Below are 7,949 nucleotides of genomic sequence, written 5' to 3' on the forward strand. Positions count from 1 at the left end.
ATTTTTTAAAATTTTTTTTAAATACGAGCAGCTGGCATTTTACCTCAAGTGCAAGGGAAAGGCACTGAGGGTTGGAAGCATAAAAATAACATGAGGAAATTCACATTTCATCTTGAAGGTTTTTCAAATAGCATAGCTAGCCTTCATTTAAACCAGAAGTTATTGCTTTTACTGTAGCCTTAGCAATAACAAATGCATAGAATCATTTACCCTGTTATATGCATTAATTCATTTAATAAACTTTATAGTGCTCACTTCGGCACCACATATACTAAAATTGGAACAATACAGAGAAAATTAGCATGACCCCTGCGCAAGGATGACACAAAAATTCATGAAGCATGACATTAAAAAAAAACACAATAACCCAAATACAAGCTAGAGCACCATGTGGTCCAAAGTATACCTGTGCTGTGGACTGAATTATGTCTGCCCAACAAAAAATCCTAAATTGTAGTCCTAGCTCCAGAATCTCAGGTGTGACTTTGAGAATAGAGTTATTCCAAATGTAACTAACTCAGATGAAGTCGTACCAGAGTAGGGTGGGCCCCTAACCCAATATGTCTGGTGTGGGAAATTTGGACACAAGCACGCATGCAGAGACCACGTCACATGAACATGAAGATGGCCATCTACACGCCAAGGAGAGAGCCCTGGAACAGAGCCTGCCCTCACAGCCCTCAGAAGGAAACAGCCTCACGGATGCTTTGACCTTCAACTTCCAGCCTCCAGAACTGTAAGACGATAAATTTCTGTTGTTTCAGGCATCCAGTCTGTGGCACTTTGTTATGGCAGTACTAGCAGGCTAAAACAGTCTGAAAACATTTCAGGAAGCAAAGTCTTCCTAAATGTGAGCAATTCCAGTCTTTACCAGCACCCCTGCTAGAACACTGAAGGGGGTCTAATTCACAACCCATACCAACACCTAATCAAGCCATCTTCTCCACTCGTCTCATTCTCCACTTCCCTTCCCACCCACAGAGCCCCCAGCAGCCTATTTCCTCATGCCTGGCCTTGACTAACTCCCCACCAAAACTGCTCCCAAAATCCTACAATAAGGTTTTTGATTCCTTCATGCCCCATGCCCACTTCCTGGACCTGTTCTGTTTTTCTCTCCGGTGGTTCTTTACTCCCAAGTACTCATCACCATCCCCTCTCCCCAAGGATTACCCCATCGAATGCATGGCCTGGGAGCCCTGCCAGGTCCCTTAGCAGACAGAGAGAGACAGAGCCTGAGAAGAGAGACAGAAAGAGAGAATATTGAGGCAGGAGTAAAAACACAATTTTATATCTTATCCATTTCTTTTCACATGCGAACTTTTACTGATAACCTCCACGAGAACGGAAACTACATCTTGTACATTTTGCACCCCCTGTAATGTGGAGCAGACCACTTTGCATGAAGGTGACACAAATGGATTTTTAAAATCTTGCCTGAGACCCTGAATCCTTGCTCTATGATCAGGCATTCTTCCTGCACCATCTATGAAGTTACTGAGCTGAAACCGTCTCGTCTAGTCCTAATTAAGCTTTGGCGACATCTGTCATGAGTGACTGGTGACATTTTTCCATCCACTCATCACTCCTAAAAATGGACTCACTCCTGCTAACGAGGAATCAACAACCTAAGGCAGCCAGGAGCATAGGTGAGGGAGGGTGCAGGAGGCCTCACAGACATATGCAGGGAAGGGGAGGAGTAGCTGCCACGTTGGGACCCTGCACCCAAATGCAACTAGCATAGACAGCAAAATCTCCTTCTACCAGAAACATGTCCTGTCGATCAGACACAATCCTAAAAAGGGTAGAGTACAGCAGAAAGGGAGAGTGTCTCCAGGAGAAGCCAGGGAAGGCCAAGATGCTATGTACTTCACTATGGCCTGCAGGATCCTGAGGGAAGGAACTATACATAATTCAACTTTGTACTTCCTGTCTCCCCTCCAGTCTCCACCTCCAGGCTCCTAGCCTGGGACCTAGCACTCTTTGAAACTGGCTGGGTAGTTGGTTGGTTGGTTGGTTGGATGGTTGGTTAGTTGGATGGATGAATGAGCAACCAAAATCTCCATTCCCTTCCTGAGTACTATTCTTCAGGGATTTTGCAAAGCCCATCATCAACATCTTAAGCCAATCTCTACTGCCTTAAGCCAATCATCAAGGACTAAGAAAGGAAGTTAAAGATTTCTTAGAATCCCAGAGTCCCCAAAGACGCTCAGGAGCTATCAAGGGGAGCACATCTAAGGTATCACTAGAGAATCGTCTATATTAAAACTTTCTAACTTTATACTTTTTTTGACCACCTTAATTTTATCCTAATGTTTTACAAACTTCAAATACAAACATTTTTAAGCACTTACTGTGCATAAGATCCCATAAAGCAGTCTTTTAACTTTAAAAGTTAAAGTCTTCAAAATTTTAAGCTCATGTTACCTCCTAAAGAATTTTGATACACTAAGTAAGTCCTTGCACATTTTTGGTTGACATCTAAAATTAACATAAATTTAAATAATATGAACGATGCAATTCCCACTGTATTATAAATATTGACATTTTATAAATAAAACTGTCACATCACTCTTTTAAATGTTTCCAATGGACTCTAAATACCATAGTAATTTGATACTCACCATCAGTTATTTTAAAAAATACAAGAACAAACTCTTCTTTATGAGTCATAAAATTTTACATTTTTCCTTTTTCCTCTTTGAAGTCAAATTTATTTGTTCTAATATAATTTTGCGCTAGTAAGTCTTTTATAATCACATTGTTATCCTAATTCTATGCAAGAAAAAACTGCATATAAGTTGAAATTCTAGTTTCCTTTTTACCTCCTGCAACCATTAGGCTCTGAGTGCTAATAATTTTCCTCTGGATTGAATATTATTGTAACCATTATTTGTATACATTTGATCAAGGCAATGTAAACATATTACAAATTTTGGTATATGAGTAATAAATATATACATACAATCTATTGAAAACATATGTCTTAATCAGGTTGAGGGGGCCATGGAGGCTTTGCAGACATCGGTGTTTTGAATGTCACTGTTTGGCACTTCCAGGGAGATAGGGCTGGGTCTTTCTTTGTTAAGGTGAAAGAAAAACGTCAGGAAAGAGTAGGAGGTAAAAAGAGAACCAGCCTCCACCACAGGCACATTCTCAGGCAGATGTGTGTTAGCAAAGGACACATAGGGAATTCCTTTGAAGCCACCTTTGCCCACATACCCCTTGGAAAGTTCCCCCATACCTCCTGGGGTATCAGTAGCTAAGGTTTGAAGATCAAATCATGAACAATTCAGGCCAGAACAAGACCCAATTTCAGTCTGTCATGAGTTTACATCTGGGTAGGGAGGTGAGCCATAAGCACTCCACATGAGATGTACTAACAGTGAGAGATGGAAAGCACGATTTAAGGCAACAGATGTGGTGGGCAGAATAATGGCCTCCAAAGATGTCCACATCCTAATCCCTGCAACCTGTGAATATGTTACCTTATGTGGCAAAGGGAATTAAGGTGGCCAATGGAATTAAGAGTATCAATCAACAGATCTTAAAATAGGGAGATTATCCTGGATTATCCAGGTGAGCCCAGTGGAATCACAGGGGTTTTTAAAAGTAGAAGAGGAAGGCAGAAGAGGAGATCAGAGTGATTCAAGTGTGAAGAGGACTCAACACACCCAGGCAGGCTTTGAAGATGGAAGGAGCGGCCATGAGCCAAGGAGTGCAGGCAGCCTCTAGAAGCTGGAAAAGGTGGCCTCTAGATTGCCCCTTGAGAGCCTCCAAAAAGATCCAAAACCAATGGCCTCTAAAAGAAAAAAAATAAAAATAACGAAAAGAATGCAGCTACCTAGCCCCTTGATTGTAGCCCAGTGAAACCTTGTGTTGGACTTCTAGTCTGCAGAGCTGTAAGATAATAAATTTGTGTGTTTTAAGCCACTATGTCTGTCGTAATTTGTTAGAGTAGCAATAGGAAACTAATACAATAGAGAAATGGTCTCCACATAGGACAGGGGGAGCCCTAGGGGCTCAGAAAGAGGTGCCTACTCCTGCTGGGGTTGAAGGGTGCTGTGATCAGCATTGGCCAAGTGCATGAAGCCAACATCCGGGTATGAATCCCAGTCCCTTCCAGCTTGGTGATGCCAGTCTGAGAACCCATTCAGCCACCTGCCACTGCTGTTCTCATGTTCACCCTGTTGGCTGCAGGGCCCCAGAACCTCTGAATAAAGGCTGAACCCTCACAAGCAATACCTCTCCTGCCTCAGCCTCCCAATTAGCTGGGATTACAGGCATGTGCCACCATGCCTGGCTAATTTTTTGTATCTTTAGTAGAGACGGGGTTTCACCATGTTGACCAGGCTGGTCTCAAACTCCTGACCTCAAGTTATCTGCCCGCCTCAGCCTCCCAGAGTGCTGGGATTACAGACGTGAGCCACCGCACCCGGCCAAAAATTTATGTTCTTTTAAAAATCATTTTAAAACATCGTGGACTCAAGGTCGTTGTGAAATGAGAGGAAAGCTTTTTACAAAAAGGTTGTGAAAAACAGTTCCCATTTTGTACAAATATATATGCATCGCCATTTTTAAAACTGGAAGAATTTATATCAAGATGCCAGCGAAAGGTGGGCTTTTATTCCTTCTGACTATCTGGGGATTCTAATTATTTGACAATGAATTTGCATTACTTTTGTAATAAGGAGAGGGGAAATAAAAGATTTTTTAAAAGCAATGGTCTATAATAAATGAAGATGTTTAAAATTCTAACCAAAAGTATTTTTATACCTAATCCTATATTAGTGAAGGTTGCTAAGGAACCATGTGCTGCAAATTAGGAATAATCCCAACTATAGCTCAAAAGGGTAAAAATCAAAGCTGACAGTCAGGTAGACAGAAGTCTATGGATGGCAGAAAAGAATCATGGGGCCTGTGTCTAATCTTACTGCCACCTTCTTTCCCTGATCACATGGAAAAGAAAGATAACTTTTTTCCTAAAATACTGGGGGGATGAGCACAGAAGGACGAAGGCCCAAGACAGCCAGAAGCGTCTCTCCAGAGCATGGCCGGGGCCAGGGGAAAACGAATCATCACTAGTATTTATCTGATACTACATGCCAGGCACTGGACTCAGCATTCATTTAATTCTCACAACATCCCGAAAAGGCAATGATATTATTTTCCCCATTTTACAAGCAAGGAAACCGAAGCAGAAAGAGTTACATGACTTGCCCCAGGTTACACCACTAGTAAGTATCAGAGCTAGCCTCAGAGACCAGCTGCCGAGAGTTTAACCATCAAAGGACGCTGCCTCCTGAGAAGGCAGATCCAGAGCTTTTGTGCAGGCAGGGAGCAGGAATGAGACTCAAAGGCAGTTTTCATTGCCAAAGTAAAAGCGAGAGGAAGTACTGGCCTCTCTTCTCAAACCAGAATGACAAATAGGATGAAGAAGTATTCATAGTTAAAGAGTAGAGAGAAAAGTATAAGATTTTATATTGGCATTTATTTATGTATTTCTGCTAGGTTTCTTGTTTCTATAAATAAGCCGTTGTTTGATGTTTGTATTCGTCTGCTTAATTAAAAAGCTGCATGGTGAGTGTGTGTCCACATATGTGCATGCTTGTGTGAGTGTGCACTCGTGCTTGTGCATGAGCATTTGTGCATGTGTGCAGCTTGTGTGTAGGTACATACATGTGTGCACATGAGTACCTGCATGCAGAGGGTATGGTTGCATGTGTATGTGTCCACATGTGTGTGTGCGTGGGTGTGCATGGCTGTGCAAGTGCAATGAGTGGCCACACCCATAAGAAGCATGACTGTTCAGACCATCACCAACATACTTGTGTTTTCCCATGAGCAACCTGGCCTAATTGCCAGCAAAATTCCTCAGAATAAATAAACAATCTCCCAGAAGCCAGCCCTGAACCCGGTGCTGGAAACAACAGCAATGTCTCCTCCTCCATCTCCTCGTGCGCCCACGGGCCCCACAGACAGAAGGGCTCAGTACGAGCTGTTGACTGACTGCAAGCGGGGCTGTGGCAGGCAGGCAGATGCATTTGCCAGGGGCAGAGGTAGTGACCAACTCTCCTAGTCTGATGACTGGCCTTCCTCAAATTACTAGGAGATTTAAAAGAAGAAAGCTTCCCTTACTTCCCCTTCCCCTGAAGACGCACAGGGTGTAAATGACCACAGGCACAGACTGGCCCAGGCAGGGCAGCAGCAAAGGCAGCCCATCTCCAACTCCACCTCCTGCTCAAGCGAAAAATTTGACCCATACATTCTGGAGTTGGCCTTTCCCTGCTGTGATGACAGCCACCTGTCCCTCAGGTGGTACCATTCATGTCCCCATGGGAGGGCATCCCTCTTTTTGAGGTTTTCTTGGAAATAGCAGAAAAGCAAAACCTGATAAATCTTCTTAGCAAGCAGGGATCTTCCTTGTCTAATCTTAGCATCATCAATAACTTCAAAGCATATTGCAAGTATTTTTTTAAAGTCATTTTGCAGCCTTTATTCGACTCAAGGCAACTGGCAACGCTTTCCCACGGGCAGCTTTTGGGAGACTCCAACTCAATGTGGCGGTAGAATCTCCCAGAAAACAGGTCAAATGGGGAAGATCACTAAAGAACAACCTCCGCACAGATGGCGGGGGAGGGAAACTATAGACGTTTCTCCCCATCCTCTTACCGTCCGGAGAGATCCTCGTCCACTCTTGAAAGCCAGAAAGCCCTGGGATCATTTCCAAACTAGCGGAGCCAAGTGTAGGAAATGGGGAACACACTGCAGGAATGGAACCTACTGAGCATTTAGGTGTTTTTTTTTTTTTTTAACATCCAGAAGAAAGGTGTCCTTTCCCCAAGAAGGTAAATTACAGAACAAGAGCAGGCTGTGAATAGCTAATGCAAGGTATGATGGGCTGGCGGACATGGGCCTGAGGGAGCTGATTATTAGAACTTCAGGGATGACTGCAGAAAGCATCGCTGAGGACCCAAATCATGCCTTCACTCCATAGACACCTCATTGACAGCTGCTCTGGACCAGCCCTGGGATGCACATTTTCTGAATGTCAGCAGGTGACATGAGCCAGTTAGCTCACCAAGCAAAGTGGTGAATAAGGACTCCGTCCGCTCCTTCTCCCTCTGACCATCTCTCTCCACACTTCTGAGAAAGGCTAGCACCCCTCTGCCTCGCAGGCTTCATCCACTCCCACAGAGCCAGCAAAGAACAATCTTCTATTTTCAGAGATGAAGAATAGAGACCCAGGAAGGTCAAGTCCCTCAACAAACCCAGGGCAGAGGCCGGAAAACCAAGATCTCCCACAGCCCAACTCGGTGGCACCATTTCTCATGGCAGGACTATCTCCAAGCAGGTGCTTGGAATCAGAGAATGCGGCTTGGTTCTTGGTGTTCCCCAAATTATGCACAATGAGGCTGCCCAGAAAAGTACCCCGTCCTAAGTAGGGTGGAATCCCAGGCTGGAGATGTCACCATTTTTCGTCTGCAAAACAGGCATGATTCCTGGATCCCTTATCCCTCAGGCAGTGCATGTTCAGAGAACTCCCCACATTTCTTGAGGCCTGTGTGCCAAGAACTGAAATTTTAACTGCCTTAAATGCCATGCTAATGAGGCCTAGCCTACTTTTGGAGGGAAGGTGTGGGTGGAGAATGGAAAGACCCTAAGGCTAACGGAGATCAGATTTGCATTTTAGAAGGACTGGTTTACAGACACAACAGGGATTAGAGGTAAGCAGAAAGCCCGACCACCGGACCACTGTAATAGTTAGGTAAGAGGGGACGGGACGGGACGGGGCGGGGCGGGGGGGGGGGCGGGCGGTGGTCAAGCTGAGGCTGTGGATAGCCAGCCATGAGCTCCAAAGATATTTTTATGTTACACATAAATTCTCCTGGGCACAGTGGCTCATGCCTATAATCCCAGCACTTTGAGAGGCCGAGGTGGGAGGATCACTT

At 44.3% G+C, this 7,949-nt stretch overlaps 1 non-coding gene across 1 annotated transcript; it reads left to right on the forward strand.

Annotated features, from left to right (window-relative positions):
• Positions 1-247: 247 nt before the first annotated feature.
• Positions 248-354, forward strand: LOC115831777. The gene has a single exon (XR_004027273.1). It is a non-coding gene; the product is annotated as a U6 spliceosomal RNA (small nuclear RNA).
• The last annotated feature ends 7,595 nt before the right edge of the window (positions 355-7,949 follow it).

The sequence above is a fragment of the Nomascus leucogenys genome, chromosome 2 (assembly GCF_006542625.1).
Source record: "Nomascus leucogenys isolate Asia chromosome 2, Asia_NLE_v1, whole genome shotgun sequence".
Lineage (NCBI taxonomy): Eukaryota > Metazoa > Chordata > Mammalia > Primates > Hylobatidae > Nomascus > Nomascus leucogenys.